Genomic DNA, 24,316 nt, shown 5'->3' on the forward strand with positions numbered 1-24,316 from the left:
CTCTGTAGTTCAGCCCACTGCAGAAACACCCCCACTCCCCCCACAAAGGTTTAAGCAGACTTTTTCTCCCTTGAGTGTTTTACTTCTAATACAATTTCTCTGCAAATGCCATCATTATGTTTGCTGTCAAGAAAAATGGACTTGATTTAATAAAACCATGGTGACATCCAGTGATTGACACATTTTTGTCTTAAGATGTGACTCAAAGTTACACAAAAAGGCAAACTCCTTCTATAACGATGAGATCTACAACACAGAAAAGCAATGAGGGTGCTGCTGTAAAGCTAATAACAGCCCACCCAGATCCAGACTTCCTGTAATGCTGAGAAGGTGATTGGCTGCAGACTCCCATCTCTGCAGGACCTGTACACCTCCAGGACACTGGTGCGTGCAGCTTGGATCACAGCTGACCCTTCTCACCCTGGACACAGTCTGTTTGACCTGCTCCCCTCAGGCAGGAGGCTCCGGTCCATTCGCACCAGAACCTCGCATAAGAATGTTTTTTTCCCTCTGCTGTTGGACACATGAACAAAAACCACATAACTGTTCGCACCACAAACACATGACCCTACACTTTGTTCACTGCAGTCATTCCATTTTTGCACTGCTCACCACCAGTGTTGGTCAAGTTACTTGAAAAAAGTAATCAGTAACTAATTACTGATTACTTCCCCAAAAACATAATCCCGTTACTTTACTGATTACTTATTTTCAAAAGTAATTAATTACTTAGTTACTTTTTAAAAACACGATTTACAACCTGAATAGATGATAAAGCGATAGATCTTTCAGCCCAATTCTACTTTTTCTGCATAATCCATCATACAAAATGTAATCAAATGGAAAAGTCTCTCTTTTTAAAACTTGTTTTATCAGTTTTAATCTTTTAACTTTATGCATCAAACAAAAATTTAATTATATGCAACATTCTCTGACTTGAATAAATTAGTTTAACATTTAAACCTATTTTCTGCACATTCCAGCACATAAAATAAAATATTTTTTGTGTTTACACTCACTCTTTCAAATAGATGCAAGTAAAACACAGCAGAAAATAAATAAAGTCAAAGACTCAGCGGTCCTGTTGCTCTATTTTCACCTGTAAAGCAGGACTGCGGTAGGCGGAGGTTTACCCTGGTGCAGGTGTGCCGCGGTCAGTTGAAGAATCCGCGAGTTTCTCTGTGAGTTTCCCATTACGTCGTTGCGCACTCGGTGCTTGCTTGGAAGTTTAGGGGTTTTTTTCGCTGTAAAAAGAAGTTTTCTTCCCACGCACGATGGACACTAATGTTTTTGTCACTTTTTATGGAATCAAACTCAAAGTAAGGTCAGTACTTCCACGCTGCACGCTCATACTCTCTCCCACAATCGATATGTGATCCATTGTTGATCTGCACACAGCTGTTTTCACTAACAGCGCACTCGCTTACGTCACTGTCGTGAGACATTCTCGCAAAAAATCACGGTTTTAGTAGCGCAGTAATGCAGCGTTCCTACGGGAAAGTAACGGTAATCTAATTACCGTTTTTGCAATAGTAATCCCTTACTTTCCTCGTTACTTGAAAAAAAGTAATCAGATTACAGTAACGCGTTACTTGTAACGCGTTACTGCCCATCTCTGCTCACCACCTACATTCATGTATATATTTATCTACTTAGCACTTTTAATTTTTATGTTTATTTAAGCGTTGTCTGACAGTAACCTGCTGTAACCTGCTCAACATTTGGAAATAAAACCCTTTCTGATTTCTAATGCATAGTAAAAATATTAATGTGGCAGCACGAGCTTGTGCAGAGAAATAAAGAAAAGAGCAAAGAACCAATGATGTCACACTCACACACTAAAACTTTTACAATTCAATGAAAACCCTGGCAATGTAACCCTGGGAATAAGGTCAGTTATACTTGAGACAGACGTGGTTCAGTGTAAAATAAACATTTTGACAACATTTTGGTCAAGTCAGGTGACCGAAGAGCTGGATGTGTACAGCAACAGGTGAGTGAGTCAGGGATGCTCAGATATCTAATGTGATTAGCTACTAACAGTGGCTAATAATGCAATATTGAAATACAGTACTCATTCTGCTACATAAAAAAAGACTGTAACAAAAGTAATGCTAATATGACGACAAGTCAGAGTTACACACTGATCAAATAGTGTTCCCCGAGTCTACAAAAAAAGCAACAAATAGTTTTCTGCAGCTCCACCTGTAAACAACTCAAATATTTGAACTTATAATATATAAAAGAGTAAATGACAACAGTAATTTGTGGAGGAAAGGCTTCTAACCAAGTAAGAATCCACAGGCTCAGCAAAAGCACAAGTTGAAGTTCAGGATATTTAATTTTCCGTCCATTTCCAGGTGAGGTTGTGGTAATTTCAAGATTTGAACCAATCATCGCCCAACAGGTGATGATTAGTGTTAGATTAGATTAGATTTCCGGCTCTTTTTAGAGAACCACTCACTAAAAAGAGCCGGCTCTTTTGGCTCCGAACCAGCTCTTCAGGTTGTTTAGTCTCTTTAATTAATTTATTATTAACAATAATATAAAATTATGCACAAAAGGAATTACTAATGTAAAAAAACCTTTGGTTTTATTTATATATGTCATGATCCGGAGTTTGTGACTCCGTGTTAATGTTTTAGTAGTTATTATTATTCTGGGTTTTGTTTTCATGTTCCTATGTGTTCCCCAGTCTGTGTGACGTTTTTGCGTTGTGTGTATGTGTTTCCTGTTTTATTTTGAAGGTCTGCATCTTATGTGAGTGTTTTCAGTTTGCCTCCCTAGTCTCGTCACGTTAATCACTCACAGCTGTGTCCCCCACCTGTGTTTTTAAGTCTTGTCTTCTGTCTTAGTCGTTGCTGGTTCGTCTGTGTTGTTTCCCCTCGGTCTCCCTGCGTCTCTCCGTATGTATTTTCCCAGACCTCTCTGCATCTTCGTTTCTGGTTTGTTTTGTTAGTTTTACCCAGTTTTGGTTTCCGGTTTCATGTTCACCCACCATTGCTGTTTGTACCCACTCCTGTAAATAAATACTCACCTGCACCAGAGCTGCCGCCTTTTGGGTCCTTTCTACAACTCCACACGTCTGCCACACCGGACGTGACAATATATGTTTATATATAAATATATGCGGTGGCCCCTAGAAACAAAGCACGTATAAACTCCAAAACACATTTCTAGCATTAACTGAACTTCCAAAACAGAGCTACTAGATCACTTAATAATCCCCCAATTTGTCCTAAAAAAATGGTCACACTATTGGTCCTAAGGCCACAAAACGGTCCCGCCCTAAAAAGTGCAATAAAAATATTATATATTCATTTTTTTCCACTTTAAATTGGTCAGTCTTTTAAAACTACTTCTCCCTGAAATATTCATATAAAGTTTTAATTATATTTTCGTTGTTTTAACCCTTTAAATCCCAGTTTAATTACATGAGAGCACTGTTTTTTAGCCCCAAAAAACAAAAAAAATTAATATTTTCAAAAAAAAAACATTTGAAGTAATATTTGATTGTTATTATAATTAGGCCTTTAGATGGTCCAAAGATTGGCACCAACATTCATTTTGACCTGCCATTATTTTTTTTGCAGGAGCACATTAAAAAAAATGCATCCTAAGGACAATTCCCCAAAAAGTGCTATAAAAACTTTATATATTCATATTTTTTTTTCACTTTAAATTGGTCAGTCTTTTATTAAAACTACTTCTCCCTGAAATATTCATACAAAGTTTTAATTATATTTTCGTTGTTTTAACCCTTTAAATCCCAGTTGTATTACATGAGTGCCCTGTTTTTTTAGCCCCAAAAAACAAAAAACTAAATATTTAAAAAAAAAAACATTTGAAGTAATATTTGATTGTTATTATAATTAGGCCTTTAGATTGATCAAAGATTGGCACCAACATTTATTTCGATCCACTTTTATTTTTTTTTGCAGGAGCAGAAAATGGTCCCCAGGCGGCCAAGCTGCTGCTGCTCCCCGGGAGGAGTGTCTCTCCCGCGGGTCTGTCTCGAGCAGCCCTGGGGCATATGGTTGGGTCTCCTTGTCCCCAGCACACACGTCAGATACCACGTGACAACAAATATATAATTTTCTGTTGATTAAAAAAAAAAGCACCCTCTAAAAGCCCTAAGGGCAGAAAATGGTCCCGCCCGAGCAGCGGGCCAAGCTGCTGCTGCACACCGGGAATGAGTCTCCCTCTCCCGCGGGTCTGTCTCGAGCAGCCTGCTGGAAAGGTGTATTTTCGAGCAGGCGTCAAATGTGAAACAAGAGCGCCACCTGGTGGACAAATAAAAAAAATTACAACTCTAAGGCCCCTAGTCCAAAACGAAACTGAAAGTGGAAACATGACGATTACATTAGCGGTAATTATTTTGCAGTGAAAAATAGCGTTTATAATGGGTTTCAATGGGGCACACATCGACCACTTGGCACAATAGTGTACGTTTATCTGTAGCTTAGCCACTGAAGCTAATTTAAGGAAGTCAGACTGAAATTTTAAAATTAAATGTAACCGAACTTTTTTTTGGGAAATTTGGCTATATTCCATTCAACACAGTGCAAATGGCTTGGATACGAAAAACACAAAAGCCACAAAAAGGTCCCAAGACAATCTACGGGTTTTAAATTACACAATTGAAAGCATATGTGTATTGTTTGTATATTTATACACAAGCACTCATATATATTCAAACAATTTTTAAAAAAAAAGTTCATTTACCTGTTACTACCACACACCAAACCCGGTCGTTGGTACTTGTGTAGCCACTAGGTAACTGTTTGACCTGCTCCCCTCAGGCAGGAGGCTCCGGTCCATTCGCACCAGAACCTCTCGCCATGAGAACAGTTTCTTCCCCTCTGCTGTTGGACTCATGAACAATAACCATATGACTGTCCCCACCACTAACACATGACCCTACGCTGTGTTCACTGCATCAATCCATGTTTGGCACTGATCACCACCTGCACTCATGTATATATCTATCTACTTATTTTTATTTTTATGTCTATTTAAGCGTTATATGACAGTATGTCTGCACTAAGTACCGCAGCAATTTCCTAATGTTGTAAACCTGCTCAACATTTGGCAATAAAACTGATTCTGATTCTGAAACAAAAGCTCAACCCTGCGCCTAGCATCATGGAGCACTTCTGTCTGGTTTTGTACGTGCTTTGGAGCTTTTACGTGTTTTGGAGTTTATACGTAAATATACTTTTATTTATACACTTCACATAAAATGTAATAAATAAATAAATCATATAATACAAAACACAACTATTTACATTTCAACTTTTAACTATTTAAATTTCACCTTTTTCCTTTTAAACCAATTTAAAGTGAAACAACACAAAACACCTTTTGTCCCTCTGTGGGGGGTCACTCCCACTAGGTTTATATCTGGGACTCTCCACCATTTGACCTTAGAACTGAAGAAGCTTCTCGGATGAGAGGTGAAACGTCTTCAAGTAACTTAAAGAAGTCCAGACGCTTTTCTTTGCAAGCTCCTGAGATTTTAAATGAGTCAAAGAAATAAAAGTCACTTGTCTTAGAATCAAGCTGAAGACCACAGCATTATCATCAATGTTCCCTCTAAGCTGCACGCGTGCGCACTTGCGCATTGCTGGCACGGTCTCTGCACACAGAAAATCTGCGTTGCGCACAAAAAAAATCTAACCTGAATTGAAATTAAAATTAATACTTTAACAATTCTGTTTTGCAGTGTTAGTCAGTAAGTCACTGGCTGCTCCTGTATGGGATTAGAACGATGCCACCTTATCCCATAGTCCAGCCAATAATGCGATTCACATTAGTATATACGCAGCTAATCAACGTCGCTGACAGGCTATGACAGCGTCCTTATGTGCCGTCACCGGTGTTTTAGCTATAGCAAAGCGGCGTGGCTGATGTGGAGTGAAGCCACATAAATGACAACGACTACAACCATTGGAGATGTGAGCAGGACAGACGGAACAATTGACGGAAAACGTGTGGACTTTATACCAGTTTTTAAATTGTGTTGATAGGCCACGTAAAACCAGAGTTATGATAAAAATATGCAATGTTTGGTTTTCTTCCTAAATCCTATCGTTGTTCATATTTACTGCGGGAAGAAACGGTAAAAACTGCATTTTATAAGGAAAATGCTCAAAAGTGCTCCACCTGTGAGCAAAAACAAAACCAAAAAAAACCCCACCCTTTCAAAAAATGTACCATGTCGACCAATCAAAAAATGATATGACAACATGGCATTTAGGTGTTTAGGGAGGGGGGAAGTTTGAGGAGTGACGGCGGTTATGCCGGCTTGTACACATACACAAGAGACACGAGAGTTCTTCTTTACTGATGTTTACTGTGCTTCTCTTAACGTACAAAGGTACACCGTAGAACTGGTGAATACAAATGTACAAGAAAATTATATTTCAGCATTAAAACATATTGCAATATAAAATTCACAAAATATAAACAAATATACCACATTGGCCTGCAAGTAGACAAATTGGAACTTAGGACTTATTTCTTCCTTAACATTCACACGGCTGGACCGTCACCATGAGCAGCTTCTCTGACCTTACTTCCCAAAACAGGAGGTGACCTCTGCCCTTACCTTATACTTATAAAATTAACCAGTTATTTTCCATGTATCAAATTAACTGTACACCAATCCGGTAGGCAAAAAAGGAAAATGTTTATGCTCAACATAAAAATAAAACATACAAAATAAAATGTGTTAATTACATTATCATTACAAAAGCTCTGCCTAGTGGTCAAATACTAACATTTCAACAGCTGTTACAAATATTGTGCACTGTACAGTTTCAGACACATTTACAGTCTATACTGAGGCATAAAACTCAAACGTGTGTCAGCCAGTCAACAGGTAACCTGGTCTGTAAACTGTTTGGAAATTATATCATTCATAGAAATAACAGTAAAAAGTGCTACAGAGTGTCTATCTTAAACAACACCTCAAATCACTTTGTCTTTCTGTTTCCGCGTTCTTCTCGTTCTGTTTGATTGTCTCACTTTTATCAACGAGAGGTTTTCCAGCTGATCCGATGATGAGTTTCCTTCTTTTTCTTGAATAATGGGTTCTATGTTGTTCATATCAACCAGACGGTGTATTTCTTCTCTTAGGTCAGTTCCATTGTTTCTGTTGTCTGCACATAGAAATAACAGAAATATGTGTTACTAAATACAAAGTCATGTGGCGTGTCAGTTTAGTTTTTATTACTTTACATTTATCCTGAAACTAAATCTTTTAAAGAACCTTGAACACAGTGTGAATTATAGTGATATATACAGGTTGTAATAGGTAATTACAGTGAATTACAGATAGTGTGATGTTACAGGCCCCACTATGATGGGCGCGTAGCCAGATTACGATCCTGTAAAACAGGAGAGAAAGTGAACACAGGAGACATGCTGTCGTTCGCCTAGTCAGTCTTGCCAGAATTTATTCATACAACACAAGCATATCTGCTCCACTCTTTTGTTAACTCAATTTCACAATAACTGCTCATTCCCTCACATGGCTTGTTTTCCACCAGTACATTTCAATATTAGTCCACACTACTGGCATAAAACAACAAAGGGTTTAAATGAATGAAACAAATGACAACTACACCTCTTTACCCATAAATGAGATAAACAAAATAATTCACATCATCATGGTAGTGTCTTATCATAGAAAGGAAACTCTACTTTCAACATTACTGCACTACTTTCCTTGCCAGCATTTTTGTTGGCCGTACTCTTATTAGCGCTCTCGCTTCATATGTCTTTTTCAGACCAGTTAGATTCTAACACTGAAACAGCCAGTTTACACATGACTTCAGGCGGGCTCAGAACACTTTACACACACGTTATACAAAACATTTGTCATGAACACAAAGCTACAAGTTTATCAGGAACTGTAAACCCAACTGGGTTGGTGCTTCTTATTATTATATGGAGTATTATACGCAGTTGCAACAGCTTGCTAGCGTTACCCAGGCATACAGCCTAGCTATAACATCCTACAGAGCTAAAGTAGCTCACATAGCGACAGTATAATACATCACATATCACAGACCCGTCTTATGTCATGAAAGTGTAAGTATCACAGTGTCCAGCTGTGTATTTCTTTATGTTTTTGACCATGTTACTGACCTGTAAAACAGGAGAGAAAGTGAACACAGGAGACACGCTGCCGTTCGCCTGGTCAGTCTTGCCAGAATGGAAAACTTACAGCAGCTATGCACCCGACTCAGTTCCCAAAGCACGCTGCTGCCCCCTACTGTCCAAAGTGTTATACACTCTCCTGGCAACAGGGAACTTACATGACATTGTGGCTTTAAATTACACCAATAAACCAGCAAAATAAAACATGCAAAATAATCTCCATATATCACGACACTTAACTCACAATTGTGACCACATTTCTGTGTGGATCACAGCTCCCAAACAAAAAAAGATGGCTCCAGACATTTCAAGAAAATACACAGAAAGTTCACACTTATTAACACTTTAACTCTCTCACCTAGAAACAGTTCTTGATCTTCGTATTTCAGAGCGAAGGTATTTCGTCAGTGTGTATATCAATATGGGTATGTGTATGGTACAACAGTGCAGGGGAATGGTTGGTATGGGATGTAGTGTGGCACAGCGAGGGGTGGCATTCCCCAGACAGGCAGGGCCTGTACTGTACAAAGTCCAGCGGGGTTAAGTGACCCGTGTGCTCGGTAAGATGGCTGGCCCAGGGACTCGTATGTGAGAACCCGAGGGGGTTTCCTGCCCCTGGCGGATCTCCTCACTGTGGCTTCCTGAGGAGTCAGCGGTCGAGCCTCATCACCCTCAGTCATTGTCTCTGGACACTCCTCCGCATCAAGGTGTTCTGGATCAGCAACAGAGCAGTCTGCAGTTTTGTTTTCACCTTGTTTCTTGTTCAACTTCTCTTTCAGGAGAAGTGCCTCTGAGTTGCTCTGCCATATCGCCTCCTGACCGTGGCATGTATATTTGTTTTCCAGGGACATTCTGGGCTCCTTCAATATTTCTCTGGGACTGATGCATTGGTCTCAGATTCTTTGTTTGGTGTTGAGCCTGTGGTGATACTCTGAGCCAGTACTGCACTCTGGGTGCTTCCCTGTCTGAGTTTTCAGAGTTGCTGCTTTCGGGCGTCTCTATCCCGTCATGTCCCACAGCAGGGTCACTCCTTTTCCTTCGAGCCCCTCTGGATGGCAATGGCCCCCTCTGCAGGTCAGGTAAGTCCACAGGTAGATTATTTACAAGGTGTAGGAGGTTTCTGTGAAGTATGCGGGTTTTAGCACCACCTGCCTCAGAGCATACTTTGTAAATGGGACTGTCACCCACTTGTTCCTTGACGACATACACAGTTTGCTCCCAGTAGGGTCTCAATTTTCCAGGTTCTCCCCTCTCACTCATATTACGGACTAGGACCCTGTCACCAGACTGGAGAGTGACTGTGTTCTGTATGTGACGATCATAATACTTCTTACCCCTTGCACTGGAGTGCTGGCTGTTCTCAGCTGCAATACGGTAAGCCTCCTTCATCCGTGACGCCCACTTTTTGGCATAACTCTGAGGTATTTCAGATTGATCTCTGGTTAACAGGCCGAAAATTAGGTCTACTGGGAGGTGGGGGTGCCGACCAAACATGAGGTAGTGGGGTGAAAAGCCTGTGGCCTCATGCCTGGTACAGTTGTAGGCATGCACTACAGGGAGTGCAGAATTATTAGGCAAGTTGAATTTTTGAGGAATAATTTTATTATTGAACAAAAAACCATGTTCCCCATGAACCCAAAAAAATCATTAATATCAAAGCTGAATGTTTTTGGAAGTAGTTTTTAGTTTGTTTTTAGTTTTAGCTATTTAAACCAGTACTCCACCTCCACCTTGCTGGCGTCTGAGTCGGACTGGAGCTCTCTGCCCTTTACCATCCAGCCACGGGCCCATCCATCTGGCCCATCAAGACTCACTCTCATTTCATCAGTCCATAAAACCTTAGAAAAATCAGTCTTGAGATATTTCTTGGCCCAGTCTTGACGTTTCAGCTTGTGTGTCTTGTTCAGTGGTGGTCGTCTTTCAGCCTTTCTTACCTTGGCCATGTCTCTGAGTATTGCACACCTTGTGCTTTTGGGCACTCCAGTGATGTTGCAGCTCTGAAATATGGCCAAACTGGTGGCAAGTGGCATCTTGGCAGCTGCACGCTTGACTTTTCTCAGTTCATGGGCAGTTAGTTTGCGCCTTGGTTTTTCCACACGCTTCTTGCGACCCTGTTGACTATTTTGAATGAAACGCTTGATTGTTCGATGATCACGCTTCAGAAGCTTTGCAATTTTGAGACTGCTGCATCCCTCTGCAAGATATCTCACTATTTTTGACTTTTCTGAGCCTGTCAAGTCCTTCTTTTGACCCATTTTGCCAAAGGAAAGGAAGTTGCCTAATAATTATGCACACCTGATATAGGGTGTTGATGTCATTAGACCACACCCCTTCTCATTACAGAGATGCACATCACCTAATATGCTTGCTTGGTAGTAGGCTTTCGAGCCTATACAGCTTGGAGTAAGACAACATGCATGAAGAGGATGATGTGGACAAAATACTCATTTGCCTAATAATTCTGCACTCCCTGTATCTGGGGTAGGTGCTCCTTCCAGTTGCTCTTCGCCCTCTCCTCCAGCGTCCTTAGCATTTAGAGCAGCGTCCTGTTAAATCGCTCGGCTGGGTTGCCCTGTGGATGATATGGTGTCGTCCTCGAGTGAGCAACCCCAGCCAGGCGTCGTAGGGCCATGAACAGGTCATTTTCAAATTCTCTGCCCTGGTCATGGTGTAGCCGCCTTGGAAATCCAAACCTGGGGATGAAGTCATTGAATATCTTCTCCGCCGCCATCCTTCCCGACTTGTTTTTCGTGGGGTAGGCCTGAGCAACCCTGGTGAAGTGGTCGATGACTACTAAGATGTACTCGTATCCCCCCCTACTGGCTTCTAGGTGCATATAGTCCACAGACACCAGTTCAAGCAGTGCAGAAGTGGAGATTGATCCCATCGGGCTCTGATCTGTTTGACCGGCTTCTTTTTCTTAATGCAGGGGCATTTCCTGGTCACATACGCTTCAATGTCCCTCTTCATAAAAGGCCAGTAAAAACGGTCCCTTGCCAAGTGAATGACCCTCTCTGCCCCAATATGACCCAGGTCATCATGAAGATGTTTTAGCACTAGGGGGTGATATTGTGTTGGAAGCACAAGCTGTCTCCGCTGTCCTGCCGTGCGATACAGTAGCTGGTTTTCGATATTGAGCTTTCCCCACTCGTGCATCAACTTCCTCACAGGGCCGCTGGCGCTCCTTCTGTCGTCATTCGTTATTACTGTTTTTGTTTCTTTCAGTTTGATCAGTTTGCTGATAACAGGATACCCCTTTGTGATGTTACCAGATCACTGTGACAGACTGTAAATGGTGATCCGTTCACAGGTGGCTCCGGGCATGTTAAGCTCAGGGCAGCAACATATGCAACGTCCTCTGTCTTTGCTGACTCACAACCCTCCCAGGCAGCATGGACAGCCTCTCCCGTGAGCTCTTCCGTACACTTTGTGAGATAGGTGTCGATGTCAAGTGGGAACCGGGAGAATGTGTCCGCATCTATGTTCACCTTCCCCGGCCTGTACTTGACATCGAACCGGAAATCTGCTAGCTCACCCACCCAGCAGTGGCCCACCGCATTAAGCTTTGCAGTGCTCAGCACATAGGTGAGGGGATTATTGTCCGTATAGACTGTGAAATGGGGTGCATAAAACAGATAATCCCTGAATTTCTCACATGCTGCCCACTTAAGGGCGAGGAACTCCAGTTTCCCTGAGTGCAGGTTATAATTTTTCTCAGCAGGGGACAGAGTTCTCGAGCCATAAGCGATGACCCTCATTCTTCCACCCTGGCGCTGATACAACACAGCGCCTAGTCCCTCCTTAGAGGCATCTGTGTGGAGTACAAACGGGAGTTCAAAGTCTGGATACGCCAACACGGGTGGGTGCGACAGAGTGTCTATCAGCTGCTCTAGTATCCTCTGGTGCTCATCTGTCCACACGATAGGTGTCTTTGATGGCAGCTGGGCCCCCTTTCCCTTCGTGAGCTTTCCACTTGCTACTGCTGGGGCGGTTTTCACATTCAGCAGCTCGTAGATTGGCTTAGCGATGCTAGAGAAGTTTTGGATGTATATTCTGTAATAGCTCAGGAACCCAAGCAGCTTCCTCACCTCACCCACTGTATTGGGTGTTTTCTTTTGCAGCAGCCTGATCGCATCAGTGTCTTTTGAGTCAATCCTGACACCATCAGCTGAGACCAGCCTCCCCACATACCTGACCTCCTGCCGGAACAGCTCACATTTTGTGGGCCGAAGCTTGACACCATGGGCTTTTAGAGACCTCAGGACCTGACGTACTCCCTCGACATGCTCGTCAAAAGATTTTGCGTAGCAGAGGATGTCGTCGAGATAAGGGATGCAGCAGCTATCACGCAGGGAATCTAACATCTCCTCCATGCTGCGTTGAAAAGCGGCTGGGGCATTGGAGAGCCCAAATGGGATCCTCGCCCATTCATAGAGACCCCAAGGAGTGATGAATGCTGTCATGTGTCTGGATCCCTCTGCCATGTAGCCCTGGTGATAGGCTTTGCCTTGATCCAGGATGGTGAACCAGCTGTGGCCTCCTAGTGTGTCTATGAGGTCCTGGATGCGAGGCAGTGGGTGGCGGTCTGGTACAGTCTTTTGATTTAAAAGCCTGTAATCGATACATAATCTCAATGTTCCATCTTTTTTTCTGACACACACGACAGGTGCTGCGTACGGTGACGTTGACTTAACTATCCACCCTTTGGCAAGCAGATCTTGGATGTATTCTTTAACCTCTTTGTAGAGGGGTTTGGGCACTGCAGCATAGGTTCGCTGTACTGGAATGTTGTCCTTTAAATTTATGGACATTTGCAGGCTTGGGATACACCCTATGTCTTCGTCATTACAAGCAAAGGCTCCTGACTCCTCATATAGCATTTGTTTCACCTTTCTCTGTTGCTCATCACTTAGGTGACTAACATCCACTGGCGGGTGCCACAGTGTGGTAGGGGGCAGGTCACTCATGGAGCTTGGTGGCGGGTCAGTGTTGCCCCGGGCTTGACTGTGCTCGCCGCTTGGGCTGCCTGTTCCTATTACTCCATCAATAGCTTCAATGGTGCCTAGGACCGTGGAGCTGGGCAGGACCACCGTCTCGGTAGAGTGGTTGGAAACTGGTACCTTCACGAAGGGTCTCTCATCCTGCTGGATTGCCAATAGCCCTTCACCTATACTCAGTGGCAACAGTGGTGTGTCATCTAGGTTAGGTTCAAACAGCACGAGTGGGCTAGAGTCACTAATGTCTAAAGATACTCCACACCTAATATACGCTACTTGACCAGGATTAATAGTGGCACCTTTCCTGCCCACCTTTACAGTCGCATTCTGTTCTACTTTTGGTTTGGTTTGTATGAAGCTTAGAATAGCCTCTGCATTTGCACTGTTGATCTCTAGGGCACCAGTCAGCAGGTTGACGAGGATGGACATGATTTTGGGTCTGCTCTCGTTACTCTTGATGAGTTCTTGGATGACATTAAAACCAACCAATGGTCTTTCTAAATCTAGCCAACTAACTAGAAAAGGTACTCTAATGGATAGATCTGGATCGCCTTGCAGGTTTACCACCACTTCCATCCACCCATCATATGGCACTGCCTCCCCCATGACAGCAGTTACACTGAGTTCCTCATCCATTAGTTCACTCAGTGGGCGGATCTCTTTTTCAGGAAGGTACTTGTTCTTCCAGGTGTGGTCTATGATGCTCACATTTGCCCCGGTGTCTAACATGGCAGTCACTGCATAGCCGTTCATGCTGCATTTCAATAGGGATTTTCGGCCAATCAGTGGGGCAACTTTCTCAGGTGGGGGTAGGTGGTTACCCATCTGTAAGCTCATAGACTGGTCCCTCTTTCCTAACTCTAGTACTGTGGCATCATGGGGCTGGGATTTGTCCCTTGAATTGGTCAGGGGTTGCCCCTCAGCCCTGACCGGCACTCGTTTCCCGACTGCATATTCCTTTTCAAGCAGCCAATAGCACGATGGCCTACTTCTCCACACGAAAAGCAGTGGTTACAGCTTGGCCTGCCTTGGGCTACACACTGTGGACACCCATATGATCTTTGTGTCTTTCTGTCCGATTTGGTCTTGTCAGAGGCACTCTGTTGGACAATTTGATGGGCAGCCCCGGGCACCAGGGCTGGAGCAGTGAGCTTTCTCAGTGTCTCCATGGCCTCCGTTAGAGCCTTGACCTGAGCACTCAGTCTCTGAATTACATTGTCTTTACCTTTGACTCTAGTCTCGCCCACAACGCCGGTCATTCCCTCTGGCTCTGCAACTGTGCTGTGTACTTGTGTGAACTTCCGGCTGGTGCTACGCCCCAGTCTGCGTTTTCTCTCGTTGTCCTCCATCGTGGTCTGGATAGCCTGTCTTAAGAGAGCTTCATCAGAAACAGTGGGGTCAGCTAGGAGCGGCTTCAGGTCCCGCCTGAGGTCCTCGTGCCTTTCTCCCATGCCTTGATAAACTGCGTTCAGGAACACGCCCTGGAGTGTGGAGGCATCATACTTTATGACTGAACTTGCCTGCTTGGATGTGAAAGTTATTCTCTGTTTCAGTCCGATCATGCGATACAGGAATTGCTGTGGAGATTCGTTCTCGTGTTGTTTAGCACACATCAGTTCCTGAAAGAGCTCGGTGCTGGTTTTCTCTCTCAAATGGGACTGTAGGAAACTTTTCAGTTCTGTAACTGTCAGGTCTTCCTTGTTCACAAGCATGTCTTTAAAGTTTCCACCCTTGATTACGAGTAGGACTCCTCTAATTATGTTGTCATCTGTGTGTTGTTCCCTGCGACCGTCATCAATCTGTTTGCAGATACTGTTAAAACTAATGTCCGATGCAGTATCAGTTATTTGCCCACCATGTATTTTGAATTCCTTCCTCTGTAACAGGGGCAGGTCGCAAAGGGCAATCACACTGTCGTGGGCTGGGGCAGGCAGTGCCCCCGCAGCCATGTGGTGTTGCTGGGGAATCAGTGGATGTCTGATGTCAGTTGGTGGTGAGTTAGTGGCATGAGGCCCGCTGATGTGACCGCAGCTACCCGTCCTACACTGTGGTCCCTCTGGGTCAGGTGCGTTGATGCTGTGTCTGTGAGACTTGTTCTGCCCCTCCACTGAATCTGTGAGCAGTTGGTGTATGTCAAAGTTGGGGGTTGCCACTTCGGGACCGTAGCCACCCATGGGAGATATATGTTTGCCATTAATGTTATCACTGGCTGGTGGCATCACAGGCATCCCTTCACCACTAGCCAGATCTTTGGGGGGTGGTCTACCCTTATCCTGGTTAGTAATAACCAAGTCAATAGTGTCTTGTAAACATAACAACATGACCAAGCCCTCATCCTCTAGCTGTAGGAGTGTGGAGCTGTTCATATAAGCAGTGATGTATCAATGCAACCTTCCTCATCGTCCTTGTTTAGCCTTTCTGAGTCCAGTTCAGCCACCGGGTCAAGGTGAGTTGCAATGTCGTATGCTTCATCAGCCGTTAGCTGGTAGAGTTTCTTTTTGATGGACCAGCTGAGTCTTCTCCTCTTGTCGCCTGACATGACTTTTGTTACAGCCTGGTGGCGTTACCGGTCCCACCCTCTTAAGCAACAGTATCACTTTGGGTCCAATGATCACTGGATCAGCCGGACGTGCTCCTCAGACGCCGCCGATCCCGGACGAGCCCCCAGAAATCTGTTACAGGCCCCACTATGATGGGCGCGTAGCCAGATTACGATCCTGTAAAACAGGAGAGAAAATGAACACAGGAGACACGCTGCCGTTCGCCTGGTCGGTCTTGCCAGAATGGAAAACTTACGGCAGCTATGCACCCGACTCAGTTCCCAAAGCACGCTGCTGCCCCCTACTGTCCAAAGTGTTATACACTCTCCTGGCAACAGGGAACTTACATGACATTGTGGCTTTAAATTACACCAATAAACCAGCAAAATAAAACATGCAAAATAATCTCCATATATCACGACACTTAACTCACAATTGTGACCACATTTCTGTGTGGATCACAGTGACAGCGAGGAGGTTAACAAGAGGAAAGAGCAAACCAAAAGTAACCTTCATCAGACTGAGGCCTGTTTCCATTCAGTGACACACTGATGAAGATCCTTCACTACACTTACACAAACTGTCTAAAAACACAGGTTGATCATGGTTGATGTGAATATTCAATAAATATCAATCAGAGTAATGAAATTCAATTCAATTCAATTCAATTCAAATGAAAGACTGTAAAATGAGAATGGCAGCAGCATTTTTGATGATGTAATAATATAGAAGAAAAATAACTACACTTTTAATTTCGACACAACAGAGCATCAGTACTGAGCAGCTAGTGATCCAACTGAAAACTGAACTTATGCTTCAAACTTCAGCAGAGCAGAACAAGGCAAATAATTACTGAGACAGTAAAAAGTGACTGAAGCCTAACACTCATGTTACAGGTGATTCCTGATCTCTTATTGAAGATAATATTGACGATAAAAAAAAGAACGAATTTCTGACTCACCACTTTGCTTTTGCTTCAGTTTCCATGTAACAAACACCACTATACACACCAAGAAAACTGCTCCAACAGTGATACAGATAATTAATGTGGGAACTCTGATGTGTTCACCTTAAAGGACAAAACAAACCAAACATATACTGGATTAGAGTTAGATGTGTGTGATTTTACCACTAGAGGGAAAAATGAAAGTGAAAAACATTTTTAAAGTCAAAATCATGAAATATTTTTTGAATGTGAATCATTATTACCTGGAACATGTATGTGTGTCTCTCTGCTCTGGTTGGTGTTCCTCTGTTGGACTCTGCAGGTGATGTTGTTGCTGTGTCTCTTCTCCACAGTCACTCTGCTGCTGACAGTATAGAGGTCATCAGGACCTCTGAGGGTCTCTGTAGGTCCAGCAGAGAGGAGGTTTCCCTCACCGTCCAACCACAGCAGCTCAGGCTCTGGATACCAGCCTACAGACTCACACTGTAACACCACCCTGCTGCTGTCATTTGACATCACCTTTATGACGGGTGTTGATGCTGAAGCTGATGAAGGGGGAAGAAGGCATTGTAAACTCTTTTCCACTGATCATACAGCTTCTTTATATTTTAGATCAGGTTTGTTTAAATGTTTTGACTCACCAACATTGAGAACAATGCAAGCTTCTTCAGGTATCCAGGGAATGGAGCATCTGTACGTTCCTTCATCAGAGAGTTTCACTTTGAATATTTTAAGGGAGACATTCCCTTTGATCAGTTCATCCACAAAGACTCGTGTACGAAAGTGATAAGATGGATTTTGGTTCTCAAACACCAGCCGTCCATCTTTATGAAGATGAACAACATCTGGGTCCGCACCAGGTTTGATCCAGTTCACAGTCTCAGAATTAGCATCAACAGCAAGTTTAAGCTGACATGGAAGAACAACATCATCACCCATCATGGCTACAACCTGAGATGGACACACCAGATGAGATTTTCCTGCAAGGACAAATAAGAAAACAGTAGAAGTAGATGAGATTGTTACGTGAATATTTTGTGTTCCAAAACAACAACAACCCCCTCATTTACTGTCAGTGTTTAAATGTTTAGCTTCCATTGAACAGTGGCTTGGTGACAACTACTTACAGTTGAACTCTGAGAAGTCAGAAACATTAATTATTGCCCCCGACAACCAGATATCTCTACTCAAACAGCATCTTGGTTCTCTTGGCTCATCTGTTCACCTGAGTCTCAGGTACCTTGGTGTGATGTTTGATTCTGCCATGTCCCTAGAACAACACTCTCGCCAGTTAATTAGGAACTGCCTTTTTCAGCTAAGAAACATCTCCAAACTGCGAACTTTGCTGTCTAAGTCTGAGTTAGAAATGGTTATTCATGCTTTTATTTCATCTCGCTTAGATTATTGTAACAGTCTTTTAACTAACTTTTAACTAAGACACGAAAAAGAGAGCACATTACACAAGTGTTACATTCATTACACTGGCTTCTAGTACATTTCAGAATTCATTTTAAAATCTTGGTACTGATTTTTAAAGCTTTGAATTGTGATGCCCCTGCTTACATTTCTGATCTTTTAGAACCTCACGCTCCCTCTTGCAGCCTGAGATCTTCTAATGAAAGGCTGTTGGTAGTCCCTCGGACATATTTTAAAACCAGAGGTGATAGATCTTTTAGAGCGGTGGCCCCCAGGTTGTGGAATGCTCTCCCTCCATCATTACGTTGCCTTGATTGTATTTATTCTTTTAAAAAGCAACTTAAGACTCATTTATTTAGATTGGCTTTTAATTAGATTTGTGCTGTGTTTTATTATTAATGTATTTTATGTATTTCTGTTTTATATTACTGTGAAGCACTTTGTGGTTTTTATCCTGTGAAAAGTGCTATATAAATAAATTGATTTGATTTGTTTCCTGTCTGCAGTCACATGGTCATCTGACATCATAACGGACAACATGACAGATGCATGTTCATTTGTATTGCAGTGGAGTGGATTCCCATTCATTTCCTATGGCGGTCACATTTGACATAGATATCAGAAGGTTGATTAAAACACTCAAAATTCAATGAAATAGTTGATCATCACTTTTATATGTTCATGTGCGTAGTGTGGAGGATGTCATAAGGCCTTGAGGCATTCAGATGTAAAACACAATATTTATAAGTGTTTTAAGTTGTAAATGAGACAGATTTGACTCAAACATGACAGAAAGGCTAACTGTGCTTCTCCTTTTTCCACTGATCCTCCCTGTGTGCCAGTAGTAAGTTCAGGGATTGCACTGTTTTTTTTGTTGTGCCTTGGTGCTCAGGCAGACAGTCCATGCTATATTATCTTCAGTCACAGACTGGATTGGCTTTCCATTAATGAAAGCGGGCTGGGATCCCCATATGGAAAAGAAATAGTAAAAACTTATATGATTTACTCATGAACGTGGCCACTTTCTCATTACTTTCATATATTGTTTTAGTAAGTATCCAAAACATACAAGTTTCATTATATAATTTTTCAAGGGATCTTATATCTGTTTTAACTCTTGTATGCTTTTCATACAAGTTTCGCACAAGACAGATACAAACTTTATAAGATTTATATATATCTTTTCCATATGGGATGATTTACTTTAGTCTTTTTCTTTGCGGTGTTGAGGACAGGATCTGCCCTCTCACACTGTTTAATGAAATGTTTAAGAACTGGCTTATATGCTTTCTCTCCATGATTTAGTAGATTCAATAACTCTGTGTACTGAATAAACCCACAGAGATAAAACACAACCCTGTGGGAAGCCTGTGGAAGTGGTCAGTTTGTCTGAAAGGAAAGTTTCTGCTCTCACCTGCTGTGTTGTGCACACCAGAAAAAAGAAAATCAACAGTCCATAAAATCAAGCAAGAAAAATCTTAGACACAATAAGATTTTAGACACAAGTGTGTGTGTGTGTATATTTCAGCCAGTGGTGTTGGAAAATTGATGGAATTATACAAAATACAGAAAAGTGTCATTAGATTTTGATCAACCATGCAGTAGCATCTGGAAATAATCTGATTGGACACAGCTTAATTTTTCAGCATTACAATGATCCTAAACCAATGACTGTAGAAAAGATGGATGACGCGACAACACCTCCTGCCATTGTGCAAAAATGAAGCCAAAATATCCCGCTTGTGGAGGCTGCCATCTTGCAAATTTGGAGCCAGAGGCTGTGTCCCAATTACAGTTTTTTCTGATTGCTTAAACCCTAACTGTGATTCCTGTAGCACAATCTCTAAAACTATTCAGACTTATAGCAAAACCACTCACTGAGTTTGCAAAACTAAAAGCACAAAAACTGCTTTGCACTCAGTTTGCAATTTTGTAACACACACTTTGCACAACTGTAGGCACAATTCACTGCACAACACTAAATTACCAAATTTCCAACACACTCCTAGCAAAAGCATACACATGTATGGCTATCATTAACACTAATTTGCCAACTGTCTGGCACACTTTCACATGTGAAAACTTTTTTAGATAATTAGTTCACTTTGCAATCAGCCTAAGCACTATAATACAGGTAAGCTCTGTGTGCGGAGTACAATGGAGGGAGCAGAAAGAGTGAGAAGTAGAGGAGGCCGAGGAAGAGGACGTGGAGGTGAAGAAGTAGGATGAAGAGGACGACAAGGACAAGGAGGAGCAAGAGGAAGACGAGGAGGGGGGAGAGGAAGGGTAGGAAGAGTAAGAAATAGAATTGCTGATGACATCAGAGCTACAATAGTGGACCATGTAATCAACCGTGGAATGACCCTGAGGGTAGCTGGCCAACGGGTCCAGCCTAACTCGAGCCGCTACACTGTAGCAAGCACCATAAGGACATTTTGAAATGAGAATCGGTTAGTACAGTCACTTCGCACTAAGATCTGTAGCACTGCCATATGCCAATGAGAAACACACCAATACCATTGATGTAAAAATACTGAAATTGTACTTTACAGAATTGCTAGATGACCAGATGCTGGGGGCAGAGGAAGCATGTTCACTGCAGACCAAGTAACCCATAGAGTCATTATGGCGATTGCAAATAATCCTATACTTGGAAATAAACACTTGTGTTTGTTTTGATGTGTGTGAATAAACACCAGTACTTGAAGTTTGGATCCCTCTATGCTTATGGATCTATGACAGAAGTATGAGCTCAAACTGACATAGCCTACCTTGTGCACAGAGAAAGCAAAAGCCAGATGTGTTTTGTATTCATACCATCAGTGTGCAGTTGGCGCATTGTGTGCTTAGTAGATGATGGCTTGTGTGTACTGTTTGATACGGAAACACCATTTTTACGAAGGTGTGAAGAGTTAATCTAGCTGTGTTTGCTTTTGCAAGAGAACTACAATGTTTTGATGATTGGGTGACAGGTTTTCTTATTTGTGTGAAGAGTTTTGCAAAATTAGCCAATAGTTACAAAAAATGTGCTTAAGCAATCAGAAAAAACTGTAAAAGACTGCACGCTTGAAGTACGCATTTCAAGTGCGGTTACGTCACCGCCACGCGACGACGGCTGTCCCAATTCCAAGTGTGGTTCAAATGCATACTCCAAATGCGCCGTCGATTTCTCCAAATATCAAGCATGGTCCGGTGCACGCTTCGTGGTCCCATATATCCCACAATTCATAGCGCGGCAGTGGGTGTGGAGAATTGTGCCGCAAAATACGGCAGAAGGGAGCGGCCGAAGAGGTTGTTTTTTTCTTTTTCCAAACTTTATTGAAATCATAAAGCAAACAGTCAGTCATTCCAGTTCAGTTTGTACAGTAGACATACAAGGCAAATAAGAGTAACAATATACAGTACAATGAAATAAGAAGGATAAATAAATAAAGGAGAAAAAAAGAAAAAAAAAGGGGGGGAGGGGGAATGTGACAGACTTCATAACAACTTTGTACTTGAAAGTTGTGACAGCTCATTCGTTGAACATTTCTGAATGAATTTCAATCAATGATAAACCTTTTTTATTGGAAGTTAATTTAAGAGAGTTTAAGTAATATTCAATTTCAATCAAAAACAAATTAAGTGATGGGGTTGAGTTTTGAAATTTACATTTATGTATATGGAATTTCCCTAATAAGATGGAGCAACCGAAGAGTGAACTGTCAAAAGTACTGAATATGACGTCACTTATTTATGTGCGAATGTTTAATAATTAAAGTCAGTCATATATCCACAAACACAACAAGCTGAAAGTCAGTGATATATGTATATGTGTATATATATATATATATATATATCATAATAATCTGACAATACTATAATATTGGCCATATTATATTTACATTGCCACAGTGAGATGACTTTAGTCTCATGAACAACATTAACTAATTGTTATTTACTAACTAATCTTAAATGACTGTTCAGCACAGAAATGAAGCCCAACAATCATGTTTTACAGTCCCGTGGTCTCAGCCTCAGATACTCAACTAATCAAAGTGATGTCATGACAAAAATGAATGACCAACAAATCATTTTTCTCCTTCATTTCTGTCAAACAAAGCTGTATGTAACGTGTCTCGCGGTTAGTATCATGGTTGCTAGGCAACCTGAACAGCGCGACGAAGCATATACCGTCCCATTTCACAAGCCTCTCACTTCCGCACTTCTCGTACTTATAGTACGCACCGTACGTAGTACGCGTACTTCAAGCGTGCAGTCTCTTAATTGGGACACAGCCAGAGTCTGCGCAGTAGTGACTTGAGGTGGAGCGACTGTGCCAGCCCACACACCTGCTGGATGTGACCGCAAACACGCCCCTCTACACTTTTTACGTAGCCCGGCGGCTCGAGGTTTTTGCTGGTTGACCGTGACTGACGACTCGTTTAATTAAGGTAAATACAACTATGTCACTGTTATAAAAAAAAGAAACATAGCTTATCATCTTATAGTTCTAAAATCACTCTGTTGTTAATTCGTTCGCTAGATTAGCCGCCAGCATACGCACTGTGTTGGAGGCTTGTTGCTAGCTAGTTAGCGATGCTACACACCTGTTACTCTAATAGTCTGTGTTATTGAAGGATTCAGCACTTCTTAGGTTTTTTTTTTTAATCCATTTTTAGAGAGTGATGAGATCATCTGCACACTCCACAGAGGCCCAGAGTTACTGTTAATATCAAAAATATAATGCTGTCCTTTGAGATTTTAACATTTAAGACTGTGAGTGTCATGGATCTAAAACTGTTTAAATCTTCAGAGCCCTCTACAGCCTGGTAACATGGAAACTTTAAAAACATCAGCAGAACATTTCAATAGTGTAGTCTAATTTGTTCTTTTCATTTAATAATAGAGTCCATATTATATCAACAGCTACATTCACCCTGGAGAGAAACTAGTGAGGGAGACCATCAGGACCAAGCTGGGTTTCCTGGGTCCAGAGGTTTGGAGAAACTTCTTCCCTTTCTTTCATCACAGCTGTCCTGTGCCAGAAGTTCTGTTGACCCACTGAAACAGGCATCATTTAGGAAACAACAGGAACACTGAAGCTCATCGCATTGATCAAGCAGGACTCGTGATCTTCACCAGCAGCTCCCTTACAGGGAAATCTTCAGCACTCCTCCGTAGGCCCACCCCAGGAGATGGATAAACCCAGCATTTCATGAACACTGTGATGGAGACCTTTGGTTTGTGTAATGTTATAAATACTCAGATATTCCCCAGAGGCTCTGGACTTTTACATAAAGATATTATATTCAGTCCTGTAGAAAGTTATATATTTAAAAATATATGATCCTCTCTGGTTACTCTGGTATGAATAACTCTGAATCACTTTATGGTAAATAACACACTATCTGCAAAAAACTGTGAAAGAATTCCAGATGACAAGTTTGTAGTTAAACATACAAGTGACGACCTTTGACCTTCATCAGGTTTTATTTAATTGTGTTAGAGAAAATCTCATACGCGCTTCATGCAGCTGAGCAGAGATGGGCAGTAACGCGTTACTGTAATCTGATTACTTTTTTCAAGTGACGAGTAAAGTAAGGGATTACTATTGCAAAAACGGTAATTAGATTACCGTTACTTTCCCGTAAGAACACTACGTTACTGCGTTACTAAAACCGTGATTTATTTTTTGCGAGAATGTCTCATGACAATGACGTAAGCGAGTGCGACGTTCGTGACAACAGCTGTGTGCAGGTCAACAATGGATAATATATTGAGTGCGGGAGAGAGTATGAGTGTGCAGCATTTAAATCGTGGAAGTACTGACCTTACTTTGAGTTTGATTCTATAAAAAGTGACAAAAACATTAGTGTCTTTTTACAGCGAAAAAAAACCCTAAGCAAGCACTGAGTGCGCTACAACGTAATGGGAAGTTCACAGAGAAACTCGCGGATTCTTCAACTGACCGCGGCACACCTGCACCAGGGCAAACCTCCGCCTACGCCACTCCTGCTTTACAGGTGAAAATAGAGCAACAGGACCGCTAGTCTTTGATTTTATTTATTTTCTGCTGTGTTTTACTTGCATCTATTTGAAAGAGTGAGTGTAAACACAAAAAATATTTTATTTTATGTGCTGGAATGTGCAGAAAATAGGTTTAAATGTTAAACAAATTTCTTATAGTAAGAGAATGTTGCATATAATTAAATGTTTGCTTGATGCATAAAGTTAAAAGATTAAAACTAATAAAACAAGTTTTAAAGAGT

This window comes from Maylandia zebra, linkage group LG3 (genome assembly GCF_041146795.1).
Source record: "Maylandia zebra isolate NMK-2024a linkage group LG3, Mzebra_GT3a, whole genome shotgun sequence".
NCBI lineage: Eukaryota > Metazoa > Chordata > Actinopteri > Cichliformes > Cichlidae > Maylandia > Maylandia zebra.